At 32.4% G+C, this 16,248-nt stretch overlaps 1 protein-coding gene across 7 annotated transcripts in view; it reads right to left on the bottom strand.

Moving 5' to 3' along the window:
* LOC116849683 (myosin-IIIa-like) overlaps positions 1–14,910 on the bottom strand; it is a 60,634-nt gene extending 45,724 nt beyond the window's left edge. For 3 of the 7 annotated variants that reach the window (XM_032827069.1, XM_032827075.1, XM_032827068.1), the window contains exon 1: positions 1,904–2,198. The gene's annotated coding sequence lies outside the window, so the exon portion shown is untranslated. Of the gene's footprint in view, positions 1–1,632; positions 1,708–1,903; positions 2,200–14,737 lie in introns of those variants that run through there. The other 4 variants (XM_032827077.1, XM_032827078.1, XM_032827074.1 and 1 more) reach the window with 3 other exon arrangements.
* Positions 14,911–16,248: the final 1,338 nt, after the last annotated feature.

Consider the following 16,248-nt stretch of genomic DNA (forward strand, 5'->3'; position numbering starts at 1 on the left):
AGAGAGAGAGAGAGAGAGAGAGAGAGAGAGAGAGAGAGAGAGAGAGAGAGAGAGAGTTTGCAGAATGATTTTTCTATGGAAACTTAATTTGTTTCTCTTTTCTTTCAGGTGTTATTCGATCGAACTCGATTTTGAGTATATCATGTGCAATTAGTTTTGAGTACCATGTGTAAAGTGTTATATTAAACATAAAACAACATAAAGTAGTAACACAGAATAAAGTGTACTCATGCATAATTCAGCAGTAATTATGCACAGCGCACGTGAACTACGCGAGATAATCAGCATTATTTAAAATAGATAACGTGTATGCTGTTGCGAGGTAATTAACTGGGTAGTTTGATTGCTTAATTTGATAATCAGTTATTATTTACGCGATATGCATGGTACTCGTTGTTTATTCATCGCGGATGAGCAATATGTGATACATTTAGCTTCGATCTCGCTCGTTATCCCCACCGCACTCTCTTTCTCTCTTTTTCTCTGTGCAACTTTTATAACTAGAAACGAGGATTAAGAATCTAGAGACGTGTTTAGAATGTAGTATTTTATGTACGTTTTTTACTGTCATGCTGCTACGATAACATAACGGCGTTTGTTGACAGACAGTGCACCATGTAACTTTCGGGATTATCTTTGGTTTCTCATGACAAGTCGTCGATATCGCTTTCGTTCTCATATAGAACTTTACATGTGACATAATAATTTTCTATTTAGATTCACATGACGTATTAATTTTAACAGGATGTGATATTGTCTCGATATCCGAATTTCAAGACTATGATTTTTTGAGAAATTGTCTTGTTTTTCATGGTTCAGGTTCTTGAGTGAAGAAATTAATACAATCATAGGATCAATAGTTAATCAAAAACAAGAAATAATATACATACACTTATGAGAGCCAAACGTTGGATTAATATACACATAAAACAGAAAATATACATTTATATTAAAAGAAAAATATTATAATTATAAGTAAATATAAGTAATTATAAGTAATAATAATTACTTATACATTGTAATTATTTGCATTATTTTACACACTGAAAAATATTCAAACCAAGATAAAAACGTTTATTATATTAAAGATTACAATATGTCATCAGTCATTTGATTATAATTTCTATTAATCTTATAAGTCTTTCTATTAATTTACGCGTATATACAGCAAAATATGTGCTATATTTAAGTGAACTTGTTTGTACTTGTTTATAAGTATTTCATAAGTGTGTATATGTATTCGTAAATATAGTATGAGTTCATCATAACAAATTTATTTAAATATTTTGAGAATCCTAGTAAGGTTAACATTTCAATGAAAAATATCAAATTTAAGTAAAAATTTGGTTTATTTACTACGTAAAATCGAATACGTCTTTTTTTCTTTGATAAAGTTTTATATTTTAAAGAAAGTAGAATCTTCTTTTGAGTACAGAATAATGAGCTTTTGTGAAACTTATGATGTGTATAAGTACATTTGAAAATTGTTATCAAAAGAAAATATTCTTTGTTCAAAATAACCAAGATAATCAAGATAACCAAGATACTTGAAAAAAGGAAATTAAACTGAATAATCGCTTTTTTTAGTAATAAAATGGCATTTCACTGTGTATAATAGCGATGGACTCTTACAGCGATGGTTATTTCTTGGTAACTCTCTAAGTTTTCGACTTTCCGAAACAAGTAGGTCCATCCAAAGTAGCAGTCCTTTCGTAACAACAATAGTTGTTAATTCGAGTTAATCACCGATGATTAACAGCATATTATCGTTCATCATTAGCGAGAATTATCGTCCAACTTTCGCGTATATCACTGACTGTGCGAAATTCTGGTTATAGAGTGATTAAAACCTCGGCGAAGGAATGCCGCGACCGCTTTCCGGAGCATGGTCAATGTTACTCACGTGTTCCGGTGAGGTCTCCGACGGGAAGATAAAGTTGTCTGGTAAGTCACGAGTCAGAGCGAGAAATAAAAAGTGAATAATGTACACGCGAGGAATGCCCGCGACGCGACTCGTCGCGCCCGAGACGAGTCGGCCCGTAATCGGCGCGTCGAGCACGGAGGAACGTTCGCGTCGGAATCGGCGAGACGAGTTCACGGTACCTCGCGGCTGCTACCTGCCGACCGGTAGCAGCGTAGAGGTAAAACAGTGTATGGATCAAGCGTCGTGGAGCACGACTGCACGAGTGCCCGCTGCTCAACGTGACTCTCGTGTGAAGGAAACCGCGTTGGCGCCCCTCTCCATCGCACCTCGTGGGTCTTCGTCCGCCTTGCCGTTCCCTCGTGCTTCTTCTCTTCCGGGATTTCATTCGATCCTTCCTCATGGCAATTCCAGTCCTCGTTGTCGTAGTCAACGAACGGCACACGTTGTTGTTGCTGAAACCCGGTCGAATCGCTTCCTCGCGATCGTCCGTGGAAATAACATAGCTTTTTGACATTTGGAAAATCGAGTAATTTTGCAATGAGATGAAAAATTTGATACTCGTGAAAGGCTTTATAAATCTCTCAGAAGACAAATTGATTGACATCATTTTTTGTGTATCTTATTTTAGCAACGGAGCACGTAATCATCTATTTGGCAAAATTAAGGACTTGCGATTAATTTACTTTTAAAATCACAATTTTTCAACTTGCAATTAATTAATTCTTCAAGACACATATAACTTTCCGACACATTTCAGCTCTTTATTTCTCAAATTGCGAAAACTCGCAATTAATCCACTTATTAAAGTTATAATTTGTTTAACTTATGATTAATTGACTCAAGATCAATTAATCATAAGTTAATTAGGCTCAGTATTTAACTTATATTAATTGATTCAAGGTATATTTAACTTATATTTAAACATTTTTAGTGCTAGAACTTAAAATTAAGAATTTTACGAACAGTGGGATTGATTAGTTTTTTAGAAGATTCAATATCGAAACAGTCAAAAAGTTTAGTCTGATTTCTGAATAAAGCTCGATTCACATTCAGTAGAAATAAATTTTACACAGAAAAAGATTAGTTTAATTAAATAGGAATATTAAAGATGCAAAAACTCTCAATAATAGAAAATCATATTTCTGATACCGCGACTGAAAATATTTTCGTCTAAATATTTGGCTGCATTAAAACTCAGGTGAAATAACTGAGAACAATTGACTGAATAAAAGCCTTCTACAGGAATCTTTCTGTTTTTATAATACAACAGAGTTTTTGTTTCTAGTTAGTTAAAATTAGAGTTAAATTACACGAATCGAAAACTTTTTTCTATGTTTTCATCAACTAATCACCGCTTCGATTATTGCTTCATGCGAAATAATTTGCTGCGATAACTGAAGTAATATCTATATATATTAAAAAGTTTATCCTGTTGAGTAGGCATTTATCCTCTTTATGAGTAGGCATTTTGTGCCATTAAGTATAAATATCCCGTCTTATACAAAAGTTCTGCTGCTCATTTATAACAAATTTGTGTTTTCTACATTCAAGCAAATTTTATCATACGTTTCTATATATTTGCAATCAAATTTAGAACTTGCAAAATATACGAAAGAATTCTAGAAAGATTTCTATAAATATGTCGTTACGTTTAAATTAACGTTATAAATATGTTATAAATATGTCGTTATAAATATGTCGCTAAACATAATAAAAAAGAAATCCGCATTTATATAAGATTGATATACATATACAAAAAATAAAAAAATATTAGCACAATTTTGTTGTTTGTCTAACATAACATTTTGATAACCGCTTTTATGTTATTTACACCTTGGAATACGTTACCTACTTCGCATTCCATCAAACGGCCAAATTAACAAATTTGTTTTGCAAACTTAAATTGTCTCGACATAGGAAATGATTAGTTATAATAATTGAAATAATACTTACAAATAGAGATTTATTTTATACAAGCAGAATGGTCACTACTTGAACACATAATTCTTTTGAAGTACGAGCAAATCTGCTTGATTATGTAGAAAAATAGAAAAAAAAATACCAGACGACGTAGACTGGATCGGGAATAAAATCTAGGCGACTGCTCTGCCAACTGCGCTACCCTAGGACTCAACATGCGTGGAATTCTTCTCCTTCTTTCTTATTAATAGTCTTTAATTGTTAAAAGATTTATTTCTACACAAACTCAATGATACGTCTCTATTATCTTCAGAGACAAGTTGTCTTAGTAAGTGGTGTGTGTAAGTTGTCTTACCGTAAACAAACTTGCTGACAGGTAAAAAATTTGTTAAATCAACATGTAATAAAGTAGAAAGAAATGAAAGAAGTCAATTCCGGGCATAATAAGATAAGATTTAGGACTGGGAATCAAACCCGGAACCTTTCGCTTGCCGGTCGATTGTTCTACCAACTAGTCTAATCAAGCCTCAAGAAAGATACATCTTGGTATCTTTCTTGAACGGATGCCATATCTGAAATATTTACTGATAAAATACTGATTTCCTTTTAAAAAATTTACGTAGTAAATTAGCAATTAATATTGCACAAAATTGCAAATGTTTTTTCATCATGGAAGTGCAAACAAAAGTATATTGCAACATTATTATATTATGTGATAAAACAATAAACATTTAAAAATTTACATTTCGTGTTGTTAAGTAGTATAAATGTCCGCCTTATACAAAAATTTTGTTGCTCGTTCATATCAAATTTATGTTTTCTACGTTCAAACAAATTTTATCATATATTACATACACATATTATTACATTTATCATATATTACATATACATTTACATTTAAATAGTTCCTACAGACTTCGATGTATTCTCCTTCTCTCTCTCTCTCTTATTAATAATCTTGATTATTAAAAGAGTTATTTCTACACAGTATCGGTATTTATATCTTTCTTATAATTGATATTACATATTTCTATTAATTAGCTAAATCACCTTATGAGAGAGCTGTAGGAAAAATGAGAGAAAATATACCGGATATGACTTGGGGCAGGAATCGAACCCGGGATCTTTCGTTTGCTCGTCAACCGTTCTATTAATAACATTATTCTATAAGAACATTATTCAAGTTCTATGTTTCGATACATTTCGATCTCTCTCTCTCTCTCTCTCTCTCTCTCTCTCTCTACTTTGACGACTATCTTTAAGATAGTTGCTGCATAAATCAACTTTTAAAAGAATCTTTTCAAAGAATGCTGTTAAGTTTAACCCTGTTTTACGGGGTCAAAATCTGAAATTATTTTTGGATAAAATTGTAGCTGTTCATGAATAGATTAAAGATATATAAATATCAAAGTGATACGATTCATCATTTGGGAGAAAATAGCCTAAAAAGATATAAAAGGATATGTACTTTGTCAAAATAAATGATATCGTTTTAGAACCCTTATAGGATACTTATAAAAAATACTGTAAAAAAATGGAGTGGAAATCTTTATCAGTAAAACAGTACGGATTATAAATGCTAATAATATTTATTCACTTTTAGCGGGTGCGATGCGGTGCTCTGGATCATAGTATTTGTGAATATGTCTATGACATCGCGAGTCATTGCGTGTATCGGACGAGTGTGTCATCGAGAATGTGTGTCGCGTGCGATTTTCGAGAGTATGTGCATTACGTTATTATATTACTTTTCGACTAGAAATGCTGTGCGCCCTCCGCAAATAAAGAAATCACATTATACTTGACTGAGTCACCTTGTGTTATATATATATATATATATATATATATATATATATATATATAAATAACATCGTTGAAGTTTGGAGCGTTCTTTGAGCGAAAATTAAAAATAGTCTTTTTTTATAGCAATCCACTTAATATAAATGCATATACATAAAAAGATAAAATTATGTTAAAAAAATAGTTATATTGCAATCGTATCCCGGCATACTTCCGTTTTCACTGAAAATTGTGCGCGCGCGGTAACATTAGGACAGAATATAATTCCTGCCGAACATCTCAGCACTTTGTGCAAAAAAATGACAATACATTTTTACTCTTTGGAGCGTAACAAATTAGAAAAAAAATAGTTTAATAGCAATCGTTGCCCGGAACACTTTCTTTCTCCCCGAAATTGTGTGCATACAACCACAATTATACAGATTATAAATGTTTCCGGCCATCTGAGAGTAGTATGCCAAAAAATGACAATATATTCTTACTCTCTGGACCAAAACAAATTAGAAAAAAATAGTATAATAGCAATCGTTGCCCGGAACACCTCCTTTCTCCCCGAAATTGTGCGCATACAACCACAATTACATAGATTATAAATATTTCCGGCCATCTGAGAGTTATGTGCCAAAAAATGACAATACTTTTTTAGTCTCTGGAGCATAACAAATTAAAAAAAAAAATAGTTTAATGACAAGCGTTGCCCGGAATACTTCCTTTCACGCTGAAATTTTGTGCATACAACCACAATTATACAGATTATGAATGTTTCCGGCCGTCTAAGAGTTGTGTTCCAAAAAATGACAATATATTTTTACTCTTTGAAGCGTAGCAAAGTAGACAAAAATATTTTACTAGCAATCATTGGCCGAAACACTTTTCTCAAACTTGCGCTTAAGAGGACGCCGAAGCTGAAAATTTTATTGACAGCACGTTGATTTTTTCTACAATATTTAGGTTATGTTATATGCAGAATTGCTGATACATTTATATAATGAAAATACAGAACTAAATTGAAGCATTATTCAAAATGTTGATGTCGAAAACGAGAAATATTTCGAGCTGTCAATATTTGATATAAATCAATGTAATATCTCGAGCTGTCAATATTTAATGTAAATATTTGTCTAATACAGAAGTTCTGCAGCTTGTACGTACCGAACATGTATTTTCTTCTTATTTAGCACAACGTTTGGGAAATCGTTTCACCGTTTAATATTTTTGGGGTTTGTCATTCATTTTAATATTCTCTTAACACATTTACTTTTATGTGTAATAGCGATAATTTTTCTTTTATTTCCTTACAAATAATCTAAATATAATTTACACATAATTATAATTAAATATAATTATATAAAAGTAAATACATTTTGATCTTTGAGAAGGATTCCCCGAATAAGTTGTGGTAACGAACGTGTTAAACAATAGTTTTATTATTTTAATATTAAATAATATTAAATATTAAATAAAATGCTAAAATGTTTAAATTTTTACTTGTGTAGACAAAACAGGACAATTAAAAGTTAAAGAATGTTTATTTGTGTTCTTTTATTCGTGTTGCAAGTTAATTTTTAGTTGTCATCCACGTTCTAATACTTAATTTACATAAGTTGCAGGTGTATATTATATTTTGATCTGCTCATTCCTCTATGCTTTTTTTTTACCTGTTTTCCCAATGCACTGTGGATGTGCCCAACGCCTACATAAAGTGCACATAACTAATTCTCTTTTTTATATTAAAACAAAACAAGCATCTTTCTTTCATGCTACATGACGTATTTAGTAAAGTTTCCGCAATTTGTCGTCGAATAACTGTTCTATTGATGTTCCAAAATTTTTATTTTCTGCAATGCATTTTATGTAATGCAAAATGTATACTCCGCAGTTATTTCCATCGCTGGCTTTTTATAACGGACGATCATTAAACATTTCTTTTCTTTTGAATTGAATATTTTGTAGCATTTTGTATGTTTAAAGATGTTTTGGGACAAGCTTCTAAGAATTTTTTAAATGATTTCTCTGCTCTTTTGTTATCTTTACCATATTTATAAGGATTCAGGGTAATAATGGTTTTTTCGTCGATATTGATTATCAACAATCTCCAATGAGATCGATATAGATATGGCAATAACACAGTCCCATGAATTTCTTCTGTTATGTTATACATCAGCCAGTTTTTATGTGGTTTTTTTTTCGCAATAATCACCTAATATAAAAGATGTATGATCTGTTGGTACGTATGTAATATTTTTCCAGTCATTTATTTGGGAAACGACAAGTAATTAACTGAGTCAGTATTTATAGAATTTTTTTTTTTCATATCTACACCTCGCGTAAGTATCCATTGGTTCACTGTTAAAGAGCTGGGAGGGAAGGGAGGAGACTAGTGTTATTCAGCTATAAAAATTTTGTTGGGCGCCGGCGTTAGTGAAAATTATATTTCAACCGAGGGTTCTGTCCATTGGGGAATATAAATTAAAATAAATTATTACAAAGTAGTAACTTTGACAATATATCAAATATTTAGGATAAAAAAAACATTAAACTAATCAGGTATCTGATTAGTGATTGAGACTTACGGAAGATAAACAGATTTGTTTGCGACGTTTCTCAATTCACTTTATTAGAGAGGAGAGCAACCTGATGATCAGGTTGATGAAATGAACTAAATGTCCACGAAACATCGAAAGCAAACCCACAAAGGACGCTATGCTAGACTGAAAACCAAAATGGATATTGAACTAATCATAATAATTTTGTAGTGAAAAGTCAAATGCTCATGTAATATTTCTAAATAAATATTGTAACATGTTTTAAGTCATAATTTCTGTATGGTTCAAGATTACAAAATTTTGTTGTAAACTTTACTGCAAAATTTTCTTTGTATGTGCATGTGATCTAATATATTTCTTTCTCTCTTTTCTCCGCGTCGATGTATTTTGAATACATCATACTTTCGAATTTACCACTATCGAGAGTTCGCAGTCTCCATATATCCTGTGCGCAACACGTTGCATTTTCTTTTGCATTTTGAAATGTTGCAAAAGGTAAAAGGAGAAATGGAGTGATCAAGAGGCTGCGATTTAAAGCCTTTGCTTGCAACATGTTCGTTCCCTGTCGAACAACTGCAAGTTGGAAAAATTGCGACATATATATCTTCAGAGAAGACCGCAGATGATCGCATATAATGCTCATCAATCATCGAGGAAAGTACTCTGCGTCTGATTAGGCGCCATTTACGCATAATACGACCGAGAACACCGGCCTCGGTGTTTGTTCTCACTTCGACTCGCGCCTACATCGTCTCCTTATCTTCTGTCTGCGTGTATCACAGGTGCTCGTTATAATCGCGTCGAAAGATCTCGAGATTAGCTTTCACTAATTCATTATTCTTACGTTACGACCTTGTCTCTGTCAGTCTATGTCGTGGAGTAGGATATTTATGTGTGATCGTGACATTAGTAGCGTGCGTGTAACTCGAATTGTGTGTTCGCGACGCGACTGCGCGAGAAAATCTCAAATTGTGTAACAAAATAAAAACTAAACGAAAATTCGTTGATGCCAGACAATATTTATCAATATTATCGCGATGGGAAACATTCGTTTTAACATTTAGCTGCGTTGAAACTCGGTTGGGAGATAACTGTGAATAATTAACTAAGAGGAAATCTTCTACAGAAATTGTTTTATTTTTATGATACAATCGAATTTTTTCCTGATCTCCAGACAATAAAAAATAGATTACATAAACCGAGTTTCTTTTTCCACGTACAGGCGATTTTTGTTATTCGCGCCTCATCAATAACTTCATTTTCTTAATTAATAGTTAGTTAATAGTTAGTTAATAGTTAATTGATAGTTAATTTGTTTGCGTTCCAAAGAAAACCTTGAGGAGCTCACCTCGCAATTCTGCTATTTTTTGTGTACCTAAATAATTACTTGCTACCACTTTTTGTTTTGTATGTGATTTATTAGTCGAATATGCAATCATGTTCACGTTTCTCCTCTCTTCTTCTTCTTACAAGCAAGTACTTATGAGAACCCAAAACTCAGAAATCAGCGGCTCGAGAAGAATATCGAATTCGGCCGATCGCTCACGATAGAGCTTGCGACACACGCAAACAATATAAAGCTAGAGGTCATATTTTTCGAATGTTAAACTTGAAACTCGTCTCAAGGGAAATATTCACAAGGGATACTCACAAAGTGTTACGTTTCTACTTTTCAAAGATGTACTTTTAAAAAGTGCTCACTGAAACAAGTTCACAACGATATATAACATTGCTGTGCGAAATAAGAACTGGCTAAAAATTGAAAGTCAAAATTTAGCCAATAGAACCAAAATTTGGTCAATTTGGAAACTACTTATAAAAAGTTGTAAAATATTTATATTTCGCGTGGTGGCATGTGCGTTCGAATGTAGCTTGATTTATAGGTATGTTCTTTTTCGAAAAACTTCTTGAATTGATGTATACTTGGTGCAATAAGTTGGAGTAAAACAAAATATATTTCTCTCATTACTCTGACTTACTGCATCAGTTCAGGAGATTCTTCGAAAAAGAACAGGAATCGTATTCTTGACGTATTTGAACGCTAAATACGCCTTTTTGATTTTTAAACTAAAATAATTTTATTTCTGGATACTCGTATAAGAAAAGCGGAACTTAGAATAAAAAGGGCGTATTTAACATTCGAAAAATATGACCTCTAGCCTTATATTGTTTGCGTGTGTCGCTGCAAGCTCTATCGTGAGCAATCGGCCGAATTCGATATTTTTCTTGACTCTCGAGCCGCTGATTTCTGAGTTCTAGGTTTTCATAAGTATTTGCTTATAAGAAGAAGAAGAAGAGAGAAGAAACATGAACGAGATATTAGTTTTGAAATTTTTATTGTTTTTATCACATATTGAATAATGCTCCAATTTATCTTTGTACTTTCATTGTGTAAAAGTATTTGTAATTCTATACAACCAATATATATACGATGTAAATTTTTACGGAAAAAGTCATTTTGTCAGTAAAGTTTCAAAATATAGCATCTTCTTAATACGAACATTTTAATGTTATTTTCTGTTTTAATAATTATCATCATATCTTTACTCTCATCCATACCCTTACGTCATTCTATTCACAGATTTCTTTTAACTTCGTTAACATGGCGCCAACTCGGGCTTTCTCGTCCTTGTTAGTTCAAATTAAAAAATTAATATCTCGTTATCCACTTGAGCTTTGTAAGATTACTCACTTAATCGCGGTCGCCAATAACGTAATGGGCATTTTTATTATATAATCTCTGACGCGAACGTGGCTTTAGAAACATGAACGTGATTGTATGCTCGACTAATAAATCACATACAAAACAAAAAGTGGTAGCAAGTAATTATTTAGCTACACAAAAAATAGCAGAATTGCGAGGTGAGTTCCTCAAGGTTTTCTTTGAACGCAAACAAAACAATAACACAAGTTTCAAGCGTAACTATTAAGTGTACTGTAATAAAGGCGCGTATATGCGTATTATGTAATGCAGCCTTAATAGTTGTGCTTGGAACTTGTGTCGTTGTTTTGTTTCCCCTAAGGGGATACTCAAGTGAATGACTCAAGTGAACTTGAAAAATGTTGATAATGTAGAGGCGATCGTCACTAACACGATTATACTATCTTTTTCGTATTTCTTATAGATCTTATCGAGTTCGAGATATTAGTTTTGAAATTTTTATTGTTTTTATCACATATTGAGTAATGCTCCAATTCATTTTTGTACTTTCATTATGTAAAAGTATTTGTAATTCTATACAACCAATATATATACGACGTAAATTTTTACGGAAAAAGTCATTTTGTCAGTAAAGTTTCAAAATATAGCATCTTCTTAATACGAACATTTTAATGTTATTTTCTGTTTTAATAATTATCATCATATCTTTACTCTCATCCATACCCTTACGTCGTTCTATTCACAGATTTCTTTTAACTTCATTTTCACGTTAACATGGCGCCAACTCGGGCTTTCTCGTCCTTGTTAGTTCAAATTAAAAAATTAATATCTCGTTATCCACTTGAGCTTTGTAAGATTATTCACTTAATCGCGGTCGCCAATAACGTAATGGGCATTTTTATTATATAATCTCTGACGCGAACGTGGCTTTAGCAAATAATGAAAAGGCCTCGAAATGACAGTGATGCTCGAAACGTCTCGCTACTACCGGGATCCCTCACAACTTTCTACCGCTATACGTATGGGAAAAGAAGTCTCTCTTCTTTTCTTCTTCTGTCACTCTCGGAGCAATTACATCGTAGCTAGTAAATGCCGTGTATCTCTGGAAAAGAGTCTACCTATTCATAGAATACGAATGCGCATTCAGACGCGTTTGTGGACGGCGCGAGCGAGACCGCGCAAGTTCGCAGAGCGTCAATGTTAATGAGTGCGCACTTTACATTAACCGTGAGAAATTTTTTCGTTTCTTAACTTTCGTAGAGGCAAAACAAAAAAATTCTTGCTCCTTTTTTCCGCGTAATCTATAACGGCACGCTTTCGAGAAGGCACGTCGCCGTGGTCGATAAGCGCGATAATGAGTCGGCAATTTCACGTCAGGCTCTGATGGATCGACCGTTTAACCGTGTCTCATTGTGTGTCGCTGTAAAACAACAGCCGCTGAAGCCATTGCCACTTTATACTCGCGTAAAGATCAAGGATGTCTTTTGCGATGCGAAATTGGAAGGTTTCCATAGAGAAACCGTAGCTGATTTTCTTCAATCGGATTACTTCTCGAGTAGAAATGTAACTAGTCGACCTGACTCAAAAGCTAGTAACTCCAGCTAGTATAATCTACATTAAGTTTTCTTACTAATTTATTGCAGATTAATTATTTATTGACATACAAAACCATTATTTTCATCAATGATAGACTAATTATTGATACATCATTAATTATTCATTCAAATAAAATCAAATTTTATGATCTAGTTGTTGTCTATGCGGTAAGAATATTAGGCTTTTTTCTTTTTTCATATAAATGCTTTTCAATTTTATTATTCAGTTTTATTATGTGTTTCTACTAGTGTAGAAATAGATTGTCAGCAATGTCTATCCTGCTGGAATATATAATAAATTTGCTAGAACTTTATTATATTTTATTAGAAACGTAGTACTTAATTTTTAGTAGCATACTTCAGTTTTTAAAATATAACTAGCAAATGTGAAATGAAAGAATAGTCAATTATTGCAGAAAGTTGATCTATTCCTGGTTTACAAAATTCTAAATATATTACATGATAATTGAAAAGATAATACTTTTAGCATAATAGTTTAAAAGATCATACTTTTAACTGTCATTATAAACAGGAGATAGTTTGATTTGCGTCAGTTTAGTTGTCATGAAGTAAAATTGAAAATGAATATTGATAGTCCATTTGCGTGTAATTATGATGTACCAGTTTGGAGAGGAACAAGCATTTCAAATCCCGTGAAAAACATTTGTGATATGTTTGGACAGAATGTCTATTCCTATTTACGAGAGATGGTTCGTAAAATTTAAGCGGGAATATCGGCTATACTCCAATCAGCCTTCTGGCATTGATGACAACATTGTACGTAATTTAATGGACACCAATTCACGAATCTCAACGCAAGAGGTTGTTGAGAGACTAAACGTCGACAGATCGACCGCATTTCGGCATTTTAAAAAGCTTGGATGTAATTTAAATAAATCGATGTTTGGGTGCTACATAATCTGACAGGTAAAAATAAAACAGACCGACTCTCTATGGCCAATTTTTTGCTTGGTCGACTAAAAACCGATCTATTTCTAAATCGATCAGGGACGGGAGACAAAAAATGTATCCAATATAACAATGTGAAACAGAAACAAATTTGAAGAGAGAATAATGAACGCGATCTATGTAAAACACCGGTTTGCATCCTCGGAATAATATGCTATTTATATAGTGGAATTGCAAAGATATGATCTTTTGATCTACTCCCAATTAGCAAAAACATTAATTCCGATAAGTATTGTTAACAATTGGATAATTTAAAGACAGGAATTGAAGAGAAACATCCGGATCTCACACTTCGATGCAAACACAATGTAAGCTAAACTGGAATATTTTGTTACACTAGCTTTTTCTTGATATCCTATCAAATTATCACTTGTTTTGGTCGTTATAAAAAAGTGATATAACACTCGCTTTTTTCATGACTTACAAAACTTTCTTCATACTTAGACGAGAAGACGGTCACCTTTCATGATAGAAACATATGAATGTTATCAGAACATTGGCGAAAAGTAACAGTAAACAATGAGGATTACTTGGTGAATGAATAGTTGTTTTTAATAAAATATTATTTGATCTACTTTTTTTATTACAAAATCCATCAGAACTTATACTCACTCACTCAATATAATTTAGTTACTATATATTATAATTAGCATTTTAGAGTTGGATAGCAAATCAAAATTGAAGTTATGTTACTTTTTAAAAATCTTAAAGAAGTAGAAGTGAGCGTTACATTACCGACTGGCAACTAATTATAACCTTTCATCTCGTAACTGTAATTCCTTTTGTCTAGCCATCAGCTAACTTATTTGTCTAGCTAGGAGAAAAGAGCATTACATTACTCTCTCTGTAGCTAGTAGCGATAAATTAGACATAAATTTATTATCCTGTGTTTAGACAGTCGTGAGGTTCAATTTCTACTTGGATATATCGAGTTCGAGTTTTACTTGCGGCTATTCACATGCTAAGATGGGATCTACTCGATATTCGAGCGAAGAGGAACGACGCGCGCAGGACGCAGAAAAAAATTCAAAATCCGTCAGAACGCGCGTATTCAATCACCATCGATCATCGTGCAGCTCTCCCGATGATCGGGAGTGGCGACGTTGTTAATGCAATAACAAGCCCTCGTTATTCATTTACGGTCGAAATATTTCTCTCGTTTGCATTTTTTCAAAGGTCGCGAACGGCGGATGTGCGCTCATGGAAGCGTGGAAGCGCGGCCGATAAGCGAGATAACGTTCCTCTCTCGGCTCGACGTCACAGACGGATAAGTCGGAGTTCAACGATGCGTAATAAGTACTCGCTATGCCATTTTACTCACCGTGCTCCTCGCTGACACGCCAGGCACACGACACACACACACGTAGCACGTAACGAGCTAAATACACACGCGCGCTACGCCAGCCGAGTTGCAGAAAGTGACTGCTACTAATGACTTAACCGAGCATCGAACGGTATCGATGCGCCCGCCGCATCTGCCAGATCGATGCCTCGATAGCGTCTGAGAAACGCTATTTCGCGAACGTGTACGAATCCGCTTTATATCTTGATAGATTACGAACTTATTAAACACGTCATTGGATAAATACTCGAGTTTATGAGAGTCGCGTCACAGTGGTAACGTACTGCCGTAAGTGGAACTTGATATACGCGTTTGCAAAAAAGACTATGATAATTTAGCAATTAATAACTATCCGTGCGTTCGTATGTTCAACGAGTTCAATGTGATTTCAACCATTCGTACACTGTAAGAGGAATACCTACAAAGTAAAGAATATTTATTTGTGATGGGTACTGAATGAAAAAACATATTTACTTGTACTAAAAGGTAAAATCCCTTTTTTAAAAAGAAAAATATACATTTTTTTATAACTTTACCTTCTCAAGAATGTGATTGTTATAATTGTTATAATATAATTAATTATAATAATAAAAGAACTCATATTTAAATGAATATATTACTAATACTCACCCAAAAAATATTTTTATTCATTTTTTAAATATTTTTTCTCTCACAGTATATACGGATACACGGAATAAATATTATATCACTTTTTTTCATATTAATTTGTTTCAAATTTTATTTTTTAAATAATGTACATTAAGAGAGAAAAATATCTAATAAATAAAAAAATGTTTATTTGGTGTAAATTCTATAATAATATTTACTTTACTTATATTACTATAAAATATATTTATTTATATTATTGTAAGATATTTTTATTATATATATTTTTCAAATAAGAAAATATATATTTTCTTAAAATTTTAGCTTTTCACGAGAGCAATTGTTTATTCTATTTAAATAAAATAATTTAGATTTAAATTAATATGTTATTAGTACCCAGCAAACAAATATTTTTCTTATTTTTTAAATATTGTTTCTTTCAAGATACAGGAACAGACTAGCAGTAGAATTGATCTTGCTAAGAAACATAGTAAATTTTAATTAATAGGAAACTTCAATTTCTAATATATATAAGAAATTAAATATATATATTGCAATATATATAATATGTGAAACGAGAGAATAATAAATTAAGACAGAATGTATCGCGACATGTTCTTTGGTTAAAAAATTCCGTGTCGTATAAATTTTTATTTTATTATTTTTTTTTAACTTTTATTATTATAAAATTTTTCTGTAGAATGCAATTTTTGTTCTTTGTTATTTCTCTGTTTTCCTTTTTAACTAAAGTTATTCCTTTTTTAATTAAAACAACTCTATAAATGCGTTATTAATCGCTAATTTTTAAATAATCTTGTTATTTTTTGAGTGATGACTTTTCTCATCAGCAATCAATGCAATTTACATCTATGCAGCATGCAGTA

The sequence above is a fragment of the Odontomachus brunneus genome, unplaced genomic scaffold, assembly GCF_010583005.1.
Source record: "Odontomachus brunneus isolate Ranch 3 - 2012 unplaced genomic scaffold, Obru_v1 Obru_scaffold_124, whole genome shotgun sequence".
NCBI lineage: Eukaryota > Metazoa > Arthropoda > Insecta > Hymenoptera > Formicidae > Odontomachus > Odontomachus brunneus.